At 30.6% G+C, this 17,368-nt stretch overlaps 1 protein-coding gene across 1 annotated transcript in view; it reads right to left on the bottom strand.

Annotated features, from left to right (window-relative positions):
* Positions 1 to 17,368, bottom strand: part of LOC126837403 (trans-1,2-dihydrobenzene-1,2-diol dehydrogenase-like) — a 284,532-nt gene that overhangs the window by 99,991 nt on the left and 167,173 nt on the right. The window lies entirely within an intron of this gene.

The raw sequence follows: 17,368 nt of genomic DNA, 5'->3' as shown, positions 1-17,368 counted from the left end.
TGTTTTTTTTTAATCGTTTTGTAATTTACTAAATTAACTACATGAATTGTATTAGAACTATGAACAAAAAACAATTTTAAATAACACTTTTAACTTATTGTATCAACTATTTAGCTATAGACAACTATAATTATTACTTAAAATTAATTAGAATTAACCCGTGGGTAGAATTTAAACTCGAATTCTGCTGTTTGCCGTTATAGGTATAATTGTAAAGAGACCCGGTTAGGTTAGATACAACTCAAAGGTTTATACAACAATTATAAATTAGCTGTTTCAAAAATATGTGATTACTCAAAATCTTGATAACTTAATAATTAAACCCGTATTTGTACCTACACAAACATTCATAGTAGGTCCAGCTAAATTTATAGGACACAATAAATTTCTATTTTGAATCGTCGAACATATTTGGGCCAACTAAATTTTTAGTTAAAGTCACTATACATTTAGTTCGGCCGACTAAATGTTAAGCTAGGGCCATCTATTTATTCAGTTATTCCAGCTAGAAATGCATTGTGTCTTAATATTAACCGTAATTTTAGTTGACGAACTATTTATTATTTTCAGTGTATTAAGCATTTGCAAGACTTAAATTTCTAACGTCTCGCCCCTAGTTGAAACTAGCCATTTCACTTAACGTTAATCTATTAATTTTACCAAGCATTTATTTTGTCCATATTCGTACTTAACTATAGTTTCTCTCTTATGGCAATTATTTTGTAAACGATTGTTATTCGACGGCAAATTTCTAAATAGTGTAGCTGTTATTTTTCTTTTATATATACTTATTAACGTCATGCTTTTATGCGTTTTTACATAGAGTATTTTTTCGGTATTTAATAAAAGGCGGTTTGTCGAAATACTTGCGACTTGCGTTCGTTTTTTTGTTTTTACCCTCATCGAGTCAAAACTAAACTCGTTAGGTCGAAGCGAGGCTAAACGATGTCATAACGGGGTTAGATTATTATTATTATTTGATATTCGATTACTAAGCACACAATATTCATCGTTGGCGAAATGAGTTACAAATTGAATTGGCCCATCAAGCGCCGAGGGGTAAATGGTGGCGCACAAAAAGGCTGTGGGAGGGCACCACCGTATTTGTCGGCCAAAATGATGATAATAATAACGACGACGATGATTATAATATAAAAAAAAAATATATATACGTATAAATGTATAATATTTATCCCTACACATAGTAAACCTATAATGGAATTCGATTATCCGTCCCGGACCTTTTTATTATTATTATTATTATTTTATTTGTCTCGCACTTTTTAAGTGACAGATGCGAATTCCGCCTTTTCCGTCCACACTATTAACGTTGTTTGTTTATACGTGTTTTCGACTTCAATCTTTAATGTTGCTTGGGCGGAGCGGAGGGGGATTTGTAGTCCGGCACACAATACATACAACAATACCCGACTATAACCTGGTTACGGCCAAGAGTGTTTACTCGGATTTAAATAAACTCCATTAGGAGGGGGCCCGAGGGCCGACCGTCACTAGTTTTCGATGCATAGGTAATGAGATGGGCGTGAAGACATTGCCAGTGTACATAAGTACTGCTCGTCCGGAATATCGCTGAACACCTCCCGTAATAGTTGGGTCCGTAAGAATAAAAAAAAAAAATCTATTTTTTTTTAACCATACCTATTTAAACAAAAACAAAAAAGTACCAATTATTCTGTCTTTCGGCCCTTTTATCTGTCTCGCTCGTGCAAATTACTATTGTAACGTTACAAACATGCGTCCGACAGACCTTTGTCGTTTTTGCATAAGTAAACTTGTAGTAGGTTCATCCAAGAGGTCGCTCTACAACGGCCCAATATTGGCAGTGCTGCACGTTGTCTAGATAAAATCATCCAAATGAAAAATTATCATTTATTTATCTTATCTAGATAAGTAGTATTTAAATAGTATTTTCATCTTGTCTAGATAAAAATTAAAATGTTACTCGTGAAAACAATATTATTTTGATTATTATTAATAAATTGTTTTGGAATTAGTTTCAAATCATTATATCATAATTAAAATTATTAGGGCTTTATTGTACTAAGCGATAATAGGATAATTTGTCAATAATAATATTATCTAATGACAACGTTTACGCATATAATTATATATCGGATTAATTAAAATATGCAAAACAAACATAAAACTGTTGGACTTTAGACTTGGAGACTTATCACTTAAACCGTAAAACGCTGAGCTGAGATCTCGCCAACCTATGCAAATTAGAGAAAGTCGTGGTAATAGAAAATGTAATGTTTTCATTGAAGGTTTTAAGTTTGATATTAATAATAATATGTAACGGGTAATCATCGAATATGCCTGTTAAACAGTGGGTGATAAATAAAGTATGTTGATAGCATATTATTCTCTATTCACTTTGCCTTAAGCATTAATAAAAAGCAAAATGGTAGCGTTCAAATACATTATTTATTCATATTTTAAAAATATTTTGTTTCCGTTCATCGACGATGACGGTTGATGAATATAATATTATAATGTAAAATTCTAATGAAAAATCACCGTTAATAAAATCAGTAATTACGACTGTATAACGTTAAAGTTTATTTTTAATTTACACAATGTTTTCAACAGATAAAACGGTGTATATAATATTGTTTGTATATTTATATATATTTTTTTCCAAATTTTATTCATCGTATAATTTTGTTTACCCAAACGAAACACATAACAACATCTATTGCTGTATACACTGCAGTAGTTTTTCCTTCAAAAACAAAAGTTTGTTCAAATATTACACTGTTTGCTAGCACAATACATTCATGGTTCGTTGTGTTTATCCGCCAGTGTAAATTTACTTAAATTGACAAAACAAAAAAACTATTCACGATAACAAAAATACCGTAATGTAGAACGCGATACGTTTAAGACACTATTCATGAGTCAGATTGGGTAAAAAAGTACATTGAAAAAAAAAAAACAACTCAATGTACAACTAAAGTAAAAATGTGCTGCGTATAAACTTGATGTTTTTCAACGATAATATTATTTACCGTGCTATGTACTGTATTGGTAGATATTTTTTTGTTTTACAATTTCAAACAGCGTGAAATTAAAACGTGCAAAAACGATTAAATAGAGAATTTCATCACCGAACTCTAAACTTGTTATTATGGCTGATACTACCAAAAAAAAAGCTCAAAATTATTCCAATGAATTACAATCAATTAAAAAATAGGTACATAAAGACATGTAGGAAAAGTCGATTTTACTACATTGAAATTTTTCGTTTTAGGCTACATGGCTTATCTATAATATATTATTATATTTATGTTTATATAACTATATCTTATGTAAACACGGACACATTGTCAAAGTGTGTTACTTTTGTCTCGTTGAATTTTTTTACTACTCATATGATATCCAAGTAATACTTGTTTTTTTCTTCGGTTAATTAGTCATTGCGTTTGAAAAGCACGAGCCATCCGAATACAAGCCCTCAATGGCCGATAGAATAGATTTGAATACAATTAAAACCTTTCTCAGCATTCGATATACATAAGACAGTAATGTTATTTTAACAACTTTGGGAAAACAACTTGTATAATTATAATACAATTTAATATAATTTTATAATTTAATTATACAATATATAATTATATTTTGGCAAAAAAATATTAATGTTTAACCCTCGATTTTCGTTTAGACTACACAATCAACTTATAAGCTCTATAAGAGGTATTAAGGTCTTCGCTTATTTATGCTGAATATAATAAAATAAGATTTTAGGTCTTGCAGAGAGAATTAATTTCCTTATAATAATAGACAATTTTAATAATATAAAATGTTTAATATGACATACCTATTTTATAAGCTCTTTACTTAACAATAAGACCAATAGAAAACAATTACCAATACATAGTTGAAGTATTCTAAAAGACAATGAGTACAAATGTGTTCGAATTACAAGCCAAACAAATAGAGAAATCTATCAAAAATTAGGTGAACCCAAAAGTATATTTTTACTACATTATCATGACCGAATTTTCCAAAAACCTTAATCCAGACATTATAATACGATAATCATTTAAGATAATGATTATATTATAACATATTTACTTTTAATTACACATTAATTTTATATTTAAAATAAAAACTAATTACATAAAATCAATGTCTACCACCTAATGGTCTTCTGTAAAGTTTTTTTAAGATACCCGACTTAAAAAAAAAGCTCAAGGCACTATGGTTATAAATGAATATTAATTCAGCATAAAACAAAAATAAACAAATGCAGACATCTGGTATAATACTTAAAAATTGGTTGTATGGTCTTAATGAAAATGCACGGTTAAAAATGCCATTGATACATTTGCATATAAAACGTCCCACTAGCAGCGCCTAGACATTAATACATTTTCGACGAGCATTTAAGGCGTTTATTTTTACATATTATTATTTACAATGGAAGATTTCGAGGGAACAGCACAAAGTTTGGTTTTTCGGGTCAGTCTAACGGGCATTACAACTACAAACCCACCTACGGGATACAGAGTGTAGTGTTTCGGAGACGGTGCAAATACATAATATGTAGGTACCTACCTACTTAGATAATATTATACGAATTGTGTCGTTTCCGCAACATCAAAGGCCGTCGTCAAAGGGTCGTACCTACGACGTCGGGTACTTTTGCCAGGAAAACGCATAGTATAATACGGCCAGCTCTCGTTTGTGGGTGTACAATAATAAAGGGAAGAAAAAAAATAAATAACACACACGTTATTATATTTCCATTATGTTTGGTCGACGCGGGGGCAAACGGTTACAAACAAACCTAAAATATAATTTGCGATTTGTCATGACTATAGGGCGACAGTATGAGTGTGTGTGTGTACTTGTCATTATCGCCGCAGGACGTCTTTCCCGTGTTTTCCCATTTTTGATGTTGTACAATAATAAAGCCTTCCCGTCGTAACATGTGCTGCCATCGGTGTGCACAATATAGAAAACACAGCTCTTTAAAAAAAAAAAAAATGCAATAATAACAACAATGTTAAGAGAGAGAGAGAGAGAGGGTAAAAAAAAAATAATACTGGAGCATAATAGCATTATCCGAGCTTCGGATCTCTTCTCGTTTCCGTCCGGGACGTTTAACTTTGTCGCTGGTATACATTTTATTTTTATTTTTCGCCATCCGATTAACCTTTTCCTTTTTTTTTTTTTTTATAATGCCAAAGGGATGATGTATAATGTGGACTCCCCGCAGAGCGATTTGTTTATTCCGCGACAGACTGCAAATCGAGTACGCACTCCTAATAAGTACGACAGAGCACATGTCCCGAGCCCGGAGTCAATCGTCGACGGGTCTTTGAATCGAAATATGGTCGCCAATTTATTTGTAAAATCTACATAATATTCTATAATTATTATTATATGCATACAATTGTTGTGTACAGTACTAATTGTTGTTGACAACTGATTTTCGGGTCGCGTATAAAACGTCAAAATCAGCAGGCCGGAAAATATATACTATACAGTAATACAAAATATGCAGGAAACCAAGCAACCTAACCTAACCTATCCCAAAGCGAAATAAGTAAATATATTGCAATTTCACCGTACTGATCAAACGTGAGTAGGGATTGTCTAATGGTGTTGTCTTCGACCGAAACGCAAGATAAACATTAACTTTAATATAAGATAATATACAGGTAGACCGGATTTCATCCCCATGCGGTACAGTGATTTCAATTTGAAATAATAGGATGTGTGTTACATCTTATAAACGCTGAATTTTCGATTTTCTCTTAAACTATATAAGATGTAGAAAGTGGATTCTAAGCTCATTAGAGAGAGCTTGTCACGTAGATACAAAATATTAATTAGAAAATGATTTAAGTTTTTTACAATAATTTGTAAATTTTAGCTAATTTTTCTTTAGCCACGCAGGTCTCCGACACCGGCGAACGGATTTTGTTATTTAGGGTCTTATTAGAATCACCTTGATATGTAGAAGTGCAGTGAAGAGTTTCAGACCTCTAACTGATATAGTTCATTCTGAGCTTTCTAAGTTGTATATCATAGAAACCCTTTTTTTCACCTAATTTTATATATTTTTTTAATTAATTGCTTAATAATATAAAATAAATAATCAAGAAAGTCTACATGCCGACCTCAAATTGGCAAATGTTTTTTCGAACAGAACAATAATTATTATCGTATTATATATAATTAACATATTATTATCATATTAAATATTTTTACATATATTTATTTTGCTCTAAGCATCCAATACTTTTTGCTTTTGCCATAAATGTCCAAATAAATATGACTATTGACAGTAAAATGTATAAAAAGGGTGTACCCATCATAAGTCAACAATTTTGAATTGGTCATATTAAATTAGTCATAATCACTAAATAATTAAAATCTAAACATTTAGGACTTTTTTGGATGGTTTTTAACTTTAAATTTTAGGAGTTTCAATTGTGTGAAGCACCTCTGAAACCCCACCAAGTACCATAAAACCTATCTAAGTTTATAGTATAAGGAAAATTGCCATGTTTAAGTCGAATGTGTATCTGTTGCCGCATTAAATATTTGTAGAACCAAACATTTTAGCTGGTAATTAATTTAATGAATAATGCAACAGGATTATACTTGCAGTCGTGTTCAAAGACTAGCCGAATGGCGTGCCAGCCAAAACAGAATAGCCGGTCGGTCGACACGCGACGATAATTAATTTAAAAATCCATAAATTAACCCCTAACGCGCATTTAAGTAAATCTTGACAGCGCAGCACAATAACCTTTTAGTACCTACACATCTATCAGTGTGTTCGAGATCTTGACAGCGTCGTTTACACTTCAATCTAAGTATACATCTTACAAAAATACTATCAACATTCACTGGCTATTGCTGCATTCAACCACTGTTTTATTCGTTAAAATATATCATTTATTATTAAGCAATTAATTAAAAAAATTATAAAAATTTAGGCCCCCCCCCCCCCGAATGTGTTTTTATGATATAGAACTTTAATGAACGAGTGAACTATAACAGATAAAGTTCTACAAGACAAGTTCAACGTGCAATTTTAAGTGGAAAATTATGTACATAATGTGACGGTTGTGTTGTAATGAAAAACGTTAAACACTTATCTATGTACAGCGCTTACCAGTAAAAAAAAAAAAATAATAATAATGACAAAAAATTGTACACCGTGTTATTTTCAATGTGTTGTGCATAATGGAATATATTTTGCCATATTATATGGTTAAAAAATCACACTGTATACTATTTATTGTCGGCATACCACCCGTCGAAACCAACGCTAATGAGCCGTATGTATCCGCATTACGCTTTTTCACCGACACCGCGTGGAACCCTTGTTACACATTGTGGTTTTTTAACCCATTATCCGGCTATTATAGGTCACGTTCATAATCGCCTGTCGGGTCTTTTGTCTCCTCTTAAATCCAGGGTTTTTTTTTGGAAATTTTAAATCCAGTTGCCCGTATTAGGAGATGACATATTGCGTTTGCTTTTTCATAAGTACAATATAATCAAACGACGAGGGTACGTTCGACCTGGGTAACCAATCCGTACTGCCGTCTACCGAAAAGAAAAAAAAACGTCACCTGTGCTCAGTGTCGTTTAAAATATACATATTAATCAATTTTATGTATCTATAAAGATACATTACAGACAGTCATATAACAAATAAAGGGAGTAATATTTTATACGATCAATATATATATTTTTTAATTCGTTTCTGGCTTATTTACCAATAAATTATACTTATTATAACTTGTGTTTACCAATTTCAATGTTTACTTAGAGATACTTAAAAATGTATCAAATTGTACAAAACGATATTAAACATTTTCCTTTATTGAAAAACAAGTATTTAAAATCATTAAATTCACAAAATCAACACAGCTATCTCCTCGTAGCTTATTAACAAAAATAAATAATAGTAGTAGTAAAATAATTATTTCAGTATGAAATAGCATTGAGCACTTTTTAAATATATTTGAATGATATCTATTTAAAATTACATAAAATTATCACAGTAACTGCCTTATTGCATATTTTATTATAGTTGACAGAACATGGCCTTCTGGCAATGTATCTTTTTGGAACATATTTTTTAAATACAAATAAAATAACGATATTCAACAATTATAATTAAAATATTAGTGTTATTACATTAATAATATATGTCTGAATTTTTTTGATAAAAAAATTAACGTTGTCACGGCGTTGTTTCAATTTTCTCATCAACTTGAAGATTATTGAAATCTAGTATTTATCAACTATATCAATGACACGAAAATCATAAAATACACATTATAACCTTGCCGGAAAACTTATCACACAGTGGTTATCATTTTATCAATGAAAGTTCAGAAATGATAGGATTAGGATGATGACTTATTCGGTTTCTAAAGCATTTTGTAGTTTGTAGTTTGGCAGTTTCAGTCGCAGTGGACATTTTTAGGTCTTTGTGAACGGAGTGATGATTTGAAACATAATACGGGGTTTTACAAACAGGTAGTACGTAGAACTTTGGGTTGGAAATAAATATTAATTAAAAAAATAAACATTAGTGTACTATAGTAGTAGTGTGAACGCAGCTCCCGGCCAGATTCCTGCAGTGCCATGTAGGGATCCCGCAAAGATCTCTATATATATATATATATATATATATATATAGTGAAAAAACAAATTTATATCATTATAGAGTATAACATTATAACATTGTTTAGTTCTACTTGGCTCTTTGTCCCCGGGGTTGTGTAATACACGGATGAGTTAAGCCTTTCACAGAGTTAAGTACTTTGGATAGGAAAAGGGATTATCTGGTTACAAAAACATGCTCCGAGTGCAACAAGCGTGCACAGACGAAATTGCACAATGACAAACCGAACGGCCGGGATGAAAATTGCTTTTTAACCAACGAAAATGTTTTAATGGATAACGACATTCGACTGGTAAAATACGACCATTTTGCGGTTGAAATCGTTAAATATATTATTTGATCAGTTCTTAAACGCTGTAGGTACAAACACTGTTGTGGACAAGAATAGAATATTATAACAATAGTTAACAAATCAACATTTGCATTTTAAAGTCAGCAGGTACAAAATTATCATCCTGGACCGTTCACTGTGGTACCTAAATCGTTGTATGAGTAATTAGTTTATACTTACTGCTTTTACAAACATCATAATACAAAAATTGCAGCAAACTACTCAGAATGCGTTTTACACGATAGGCTTAAATTGTTTAGAGCAAAAAACACAATGTGAAAAGAAATACTCCTTAAAAAGAAATACCTAGTCCGGTTTACTTTTGAATAATATTTTCTACAGAAAAATGTTTAACTGTTTCAAAAAAAAAGTTAAAAAATAACATTTTTAAACATCAATAATTAATTCATAAATGGTAAATTGATATATTGAATATTGAACATGGAATTTCTTTTAGAGGTATTTCAATTTCTTAATTTTTGGTGTTTTTACTCGAATACCAAAGAATTGCCAACACCTAAGCCCTTAATAAATAGCCCTCTATTAAGGCGTATTCTATTAAGTGTAACTTTTATAAGTCAAATAATAATCAACAAAATAACATGTAATGAGAATACTGGTAGAGCGATACCCAGTTTTAATTAATAATGTTTGTAAAATGTATTATAATTTCACAAGTCTTGTTGGTAACAGCTATTTATGAATAAAATAAATCGGTCTCCTATATAGTTTATGTTTATAAGACCTTTAAAAATGTTTTTTGTGAGCAGGCAAAAAAAACTATCAATGATGATTAATAACAAAATGTCAGACTCATAAAAACACACTTAGATGGCTGGCGGATTGTAGGTTATTATTTATGTTGTTGGCGACAGATCCATTAAGGAAGCAAAATATATATTTAAGAAATAAATAAATAAAATATAATACAGATAAATGATGTTTTGTACTCTAAGACTTGATAATATTTATAGACTTGACATTTTTTTTTTATCGGTGCTTTCACTTGAATATAAGTTGAAAAAAAAATCTACACTACCCTTAAAATATAATAGAAACACTGTACCTACGGTTTTATCTCGTTTAGTGTTATAGTAGTTACCATTTACCAATATAATTGCATTACGTCAAGAAGTTAATTACGCAGGAAAGTAGGTAATTCGTTTAGTTTTTAATTTGTTTTTAGTTGAAATCCGTGCGTCGTAATTAAAGTAGTGAAATGAATAAATAAATTAATTATTTATACAGGGAAACGTTTCACGAAAAACAGAGCAATAAGCGAGAAAATTTCTGAGAAGTAATTAACATCTTCGGCAACTTTATTAAATGTTCTTAAACTAAAAACCATTCTCGAGACGTTTTAATAACCATTTTATGCGTTTATTTAATCATTTTCAATGTCTGACAAAAACTACACAACGAGCCATTCAATTATTTATACAACTTAACGTTTATACACAGAGATTGCTAATTTTACCGTTCTATTGAATTTTCCTTCGACACAAAGTTACAGTTTACTTAAAGGAAACAATAAAACCCTTTGGGACTAAGAAGATTACAAGAAGAGGAAAGCTTAATGCGACATTTGAAAGGACACATTGGAAGTTAAGAAAAAAAAATGTAATCAAACTTTAAAATGTAAAATAAAATACATTTGCTACTCCAAGCCAAGTTCCAGCAATGCCAGTGTATCTTTACACGAACAAATTCACCCAGTTTTTCTAACCCACATATCTCTGTTTCCTCTTAAGATAAGCTTTTGAAATTTGAAACATAGGTTAAGCTCGAGTAGCTTAGCATACTGTAAAAAATTGATCCTTTAATATCAAGCCTTTTGCAAAAAGGGAAGAACTTCAAAGTTTTTATTTTTGTTGCTGACTCGCTGATTCACCGACTTATCAAGTAGGAGTGAAGTGAGGTTATGAACTAAAGAAATTGCAGATTTGGCCACAATGTAGATATCATTACTTTGATGAACTGACTTTTTTGGTAGGGGGTCTGGAACTTGGCCCTTTTTCACTGTTAGGTTTTTGTTGGAGATACATATTTTTTTCAGTGTCCAAAAATATCAATTTTTATTGCTAATAACCACTGAACTATATACACGGAAAGCGTATGATGCATATTTTCCATATAATAAAAGTTGGCCACCTCGGAGGCCGACTTTTTGATACCGTTTTGTTATCTTACTTACCGCACCAAACTTTTTTTAGTGGATTTCGATGATGGTTACTGACTTCAATGGTTGATATCAATTTTTTTTAACCGGTGATAAAAGATAAAACAAAAAACAAAATTTGTATGCAGAACGTGAACGATTTATTCATTTATCAGATTTGTATCATATCAATTTTCAATCAATATGGTGGAATCCGTGTGGGATAAATTTGTTTTCACTATGCGCCTTCCACGTGTATAATATAGTTCAGTGCTAATACCTTGGGTGTAGGTGCCTAGATTTTGTTATCATTAATAATTGTGTCATTGTTATTATTTTTTTTACATGTAAATCTTGTAAAAATCCATAGCACTAAATATTGTGTGTCCTTGTTCATATTTTGTACTTTTAGTAATAATTGTTAACAGTTAAAACATACCGCGACATCTATTTTTGTAATGACACAATGGCTTGGGAGAGATGTGGCTCCATCTGTTGCTATGTTTTGTATTTGCCAATGCTTACTGTATAGTGTACATTGCATACGTATGATGGCGCTTTATATTCTAATATTCGCAAATAGCGTTATCGTCCGTTTCTATAGATTCTCGACAACACTTATACAGATTAATATTACATATTTTATTAGTTATTACCATTTTTCTTTACAGGTACATTTAGTTTTACTTGATCAAATTAAAAAAAAAAAATTGATTTGAGATTTAAATTGTTAAATCACTAGGCTTTGGTCCGACTACATTTCTAAATAGCTAAATTAATAAATATACCCGTGTACAGAAGTTGATAAGTCACTTTTTGACAATTTCGGTGAGTTGATTTCTCAAAGTTATAATATTTTATAAACATTTTCCTTCTGCTATTTAGTATAAAAAAAAAAAATTTAACAATTATGCTGGTTGGTACAAAACAAATTTCTACTTATTGTGAATCAACCCTATATATTAATTAATTTTAGAAAGTTTTAATCATTCAATTAAATAGTATAAACATGCACAAACAACTATTGAGCTGGCCTGACTATTTTTTCCTACATTGTCTTGTTGTAATTAATTTACTCACAACATTAATATTTATTTTAATAAGTAATATAAAATAGGTGAGTCCTGGCGCACTGCCGCGCGTCGTGCGCTCAGGTATTGACTAAAATTATACATTAACATCTTTTATTGGGTATTTTGTACACACAAGGCCTATCGGTGTATAAATTAATGCTCAACCTCAAATGAGTCAACATAGGTCATACATTTTACCAATAATAATAAAATAACTCTATTCGTGATGTTATTTATCACAAATCATTTTCAAAAAGCAACTATTCAATTTATTGTCACAATTTAATAATTTAATTTATTTCTTTTAACTAAATTCATTATTATTAGCGGATTCCCTAATTATTATGTTAAAACCATCTAAATGCAATTATATCAATAAACAACAAGCTGCGGTTAATTTTTATATTATTACATTTTCAAATCAATTTCACATGTAACACTATTCATAATCAATAGCTGCTGCTAACAATAACCGAAATACTAAAAAAAATCATCCGAAAAATCAATAAATGACCGAATAACATTAAAATCTATATCAACACTATCAGAAAGTACATTGGTTATAAATCTATAAAACATATAGTTACTTACTACGCTATCGAAAAATCTGTCACGAGTTACTTTGTTGTGATAAGGGTTATACTCTACAATACGATAAGTTTCGCTTATTTCCATAAATAGATTCCGTCGATGTTCAATGTATTCTGAGGAAACGTGGTCGGTGGATCTTAGTAATTTCGTTTCAAATTCGAATACTCGCGAAAAAATGTCTTCCATATACATCGATAGCTGTTTTTCATTGTCATTGTTGGCCTGCACATTGGTAAATGCATTTGGTGGCATTTTAATTAGAGACGTAAGAAACGCCAAACTTGAATCGTCTTTCAAGTTAAAATAATAAGTAATTAATTCAACATAACGGACCATCGTCTTGTTTAACTCGGTTATGTGCTCAATAGATTCATCGAAATTAGCCCATGGGTCCCATGGGCGAATTTCAATAGGACTATGTCCTAGAGACAAATTAATTAACGTTACTTGTTTCCAAACGTTGTTTAAAATTGTAAATTTTACCGAATTTGTAAACAAACTTTGTGATTTTGCAATGATTCCAATCAGTTCCCGAGCCGAGTTAAATTGCCTTTTTTCATAAATTTTGATTATTCGAGGGTACATTTGTTCCCATTCAGTTATCTCAGCAAAGTCGACATAGAAACGCCTCATCGTCTCTTCGTCTTTCCAAATGGGCTCCAAGAGTAAGACAGAATGAAAAAATTGTTTTTTACAATTGCGATCAATACCCATGAGATTGTGGATCGAGTAGTATATTGTATTCAGTGATTCTCCCAAGGTTACTATGTCGCTTATTATCGATTTCTGATTATTTGGATTTAGTGAAACCGACGATAACAAACGGTTGAAACGAGATGACCCCTCCTGTGGGTCGTTGGACTTGTTTTGGGTCTTGCAGTTTTGCTCTTTATGCATGTCTGACAGCCGTTTTGAAAAATCTTGTTGTTCTATTACAATTTCTTTGAGCTTACCTAAAAATGTTTTCTTGTCAATCAATTCCAAGTGTGTAACAAACGTATATACGAGCCATATCGGACCCATTTTGTCCAACATACCGAAATGGTACATTGCGTTCAACGTGTTTATCCAATTTTCCCGTAGAAAAACAACAGTGTGGTCGTCTTTACTTTGGATTAGCCGAGTTAACTCATTCTTACCGTTTTCCGAAAAAAGCTGCCCCAGCAAATTCATATAATCAACCATCTTGAACGTGAAACAACACAACAGTTGATGGTTTAGATCGCGTATCGCTTGCCTTACTTCGTCCACAAATTTATCAGTACCTTCCTTTGCTAGTACTTGTGGCTTTTCTTCGTCAGGGTATCCCGTATCGACCTGCTTTAACCTACTATAATGATCGAACGTATCGCGAATTTTAAATTTTTCACGTTTACACGCAGTAGTAAAAGACACACTTTGTAGCATAGTTGCTGCGATCGTCAAGACCAGCCATAATCGACGGGAAAACATGGCTAATGCGAAAACGTCTCCACAACACAATATGGAGTGTACACTTTTTTAGCGTTATAACTTTCGAGCTGAACCTCACGAGTGTGTTTAAGTATAAAAAAAAAAACAACGCCTGAATCAATATGTTTGAATCATTTTGTTGTGGACTGTATTTGATTTTATGTGTTATTTTACGGTTGGCTTAGCGCACGTCGTTAACAATAATGTATTGTATGCGATAAAAAGAAATGGGAAAATATGTTAGGTATTTGAACATACCTACACTGTTAGCGTAAATGGAAATTATTTTTATCAATTGTACAATGATAATATGAAATTTGAATAATGTATTCGACGTGGGGTATAAATCTACTTTACTTTTTTTTTTTTGATTCGATAGTATTTTTCACGTTAATTGCGAATATGAACAAATTTTGCGCCGCTCGCACTTACTTTAGAAGTTACAGACTTTTAAAGTTCACAGATATATACGCGCGCGCCCGGCACCGCACGTTTACCCGCGGCCGCTGGGTACTTTCTCATTAATGTGTTAATAACTTTTCACTGATTTCCTCAAAATCAAACGGAAAATACAAACAAGAAGTCGTCTCTTAAGTTAAAATACACAATAATTTCTTTAGCACAATATACAGCTATCATATTATTCAAGTTGCTTATCTGTTCATTGTGATTGTCTGCACATAGTCTATATGTTATATTAACGTTAAGTGTTTCCAAACGTTGTACAACATTAAACGTTTAACTTAAGTCATAAACAGTGTGATTTTTTCGATAAATTCCTTTACTATATCGAATTGTTTGTTTCAAGTAAATATTTTTTATGTATTTTGAGTACAAACTTTATTTCAAATAGTAAACTATTCTTTCGACAAATATACTTACCAAAATCTTTTCAAATAAAAATTTGGTAACGGCGAATTGCATTAATATTGAACAAATCGTTTATAAAACACCAAAAATACATTCAAATTAGCCGTCACATCTTTGTACTAATAATCGTGATTCTTATATCATACAAATTAATCTACTCACTTTGTTTAATACCATTTTATTATTTAGTCAAATACAAAGCTCTACCCATAAACAAATTGTATACTAAAACAATGTCCACGTCGATTTAGTAACAATATAATTGTTTAGTTTATTTTAAGAAAAAAGTGAGTTACATACATGAATTATGATGTACAGTTAGTATTTTAATACAAACACTCACAAAACACAAATTATCCACTATTACTCTATAGACTATTATCTACTAACAGTACAGTTTAAACTTAGCACAGTATAAACCAGCACAGTAAGAAAGTATTAATGCGAGTTTGCTGTGTCCACAGATTTGCATTGAAACATTTGTTTGAAACTGATTTTATCACTTTCCTATATAGTAATTCTTGAAGACCCCACTGTGCCCCAACCCCACTCTACTGGCTTTTTTATATTCTATGTGTGATTTGTGAATCATAAAAACGCATTTTGTTTTTTTTTTTATATAATAACTTACCGCTTAGCTTAGAAGGTTTAAAATATACAATTTTTTTTTTGTTTGTTATTGATATTTTAGCTTCGGTGTGGAACTGAGAAGGTATTGTTTTCATAATGATGTGTTTTTTTTTGTTTGTGTCTGGACCCACGATATCTCGCAAACCGCTGAACCGATTTCTTTGTGTAGCAACTCTATAGAATAGAAATCATACTTGGAAGGTACTTTAATGGGCTAAAAATTTACTTTAATTAAAAAAGTCACCCCTTCCCCATCAAAATCGAAAAAAAATACCCCAAAAATAATGTAATAATAATAATTATTAGCTACATGTTTTAAAGAAAAATATTTCTATTTATTTGTGTATAATTATGTTGATTGAATTTATTAAAAAAATTGATGAAAAATATTGTGTTTTTATTCAGTTAAAATAGAAAAGATAATTTAGGAAATAATATGACAATATTTTCTAGTTGAAAAGAAAAATCTCCTACTATTGGGCAAAGTGGATATAGCATGGTCAATTTACCCTAGGTGGGTGGGCCAAGTTTCATATTATGTAATTTAAAAAAATTAAATTAAAATAAATCATAAGCTAAAATATAATTCTAATTGCAAATAATTATGTCTAACAAGTACATTCCCATAGTAAATAGATAAAAAAAATTAAAAATCTAAGTTTGAGTCGATAAATTTCCTTAAGGTAGCCGCTTTACCAAGGAATGTTTATTGAAGGTTAATAATTTCACCAAATTATATTATAAAATCAAAAGATAGAAATTTTTAAAGGAACTGTAAAAATTTTTGTAGGTTTGTAAAAATATTGCTTAAAAATGAAATTAGTATTGTCTTATAAAAGTTAAAGATGTATTATGTTTACAACATAAAATTAATCGATATAGAACTTTGAACTAGCAGCTTATTATAACTATATTAAATAAAGTGGATGAAAATAAATTTCACGGCCAAATACATCAAGCTACAGATTTTTTTTTTAATAAATCGTAACATCAAGATTTAAAATATGTTATATTTTTGTCATGTACCTCTAACCTTCATAGATTTGTAGGTAGTATATACGTTTTACTACGTATATTGTATTGTTTTTTTGTCGTTACGATTTTTGTTATGAACAGCTGCAAAGATATTAATATTTTCAAAAAGGCATCCTTATTTTCTGTGGTTCCAATACAACATTTGCAAACATAATATTAGTACATAATATCTTTTTGTTTTATTTTTTATTTTGTTGGTAAATCGATTTAAACATATTATTTCAAACTAAACATATAGATGTTAGCAAAATACTAAAAAAACCGGTAATGTTTTTTTTTTATAATTTGACAATATTGGGTAATGCTACCCAAAATAATTTTGGTAAGTGCTTGGGTTAGAACGTGGATACGTATATTATACACGTATGGTAAAATGTGTATGTATAACGTGAATTATATTGTTCAACGCCACCAAGTGATATAAAAAGACAACTGCGAAATATGTCAGTTGGCTACTACAGATGGCGCACCATTGGCTGCATAAAAATTAAAAAATAACAATGATAATATATTTTTTTAAGTTCATGAAGCAGTATTTTTTTTAA

The sequence above is a fragment of the Adelges cooleyi genome, unplaced genomic scaffold, assembly GCF_023614345.1.
Source record: "Adelges cooleyi isolate 19-005CV unplaced genomic scaffold, UGA_ACOO_1.1 ACOO_flye_CR_arks_rails_tigmint_CR_PRNA_248, whole genome shotgun sequence".
NCBI classification, from domain to species: Eukaryota; Metazoa; Arthropoda; class Insecta; order Hemiptera; family Adelgidae; genus Adelges; species Adelges cooleyi.
Note: the sequence above shows the minus strand (reverse complement) of the source record. Positions and strands in the feature narration are given on the sequence as shown.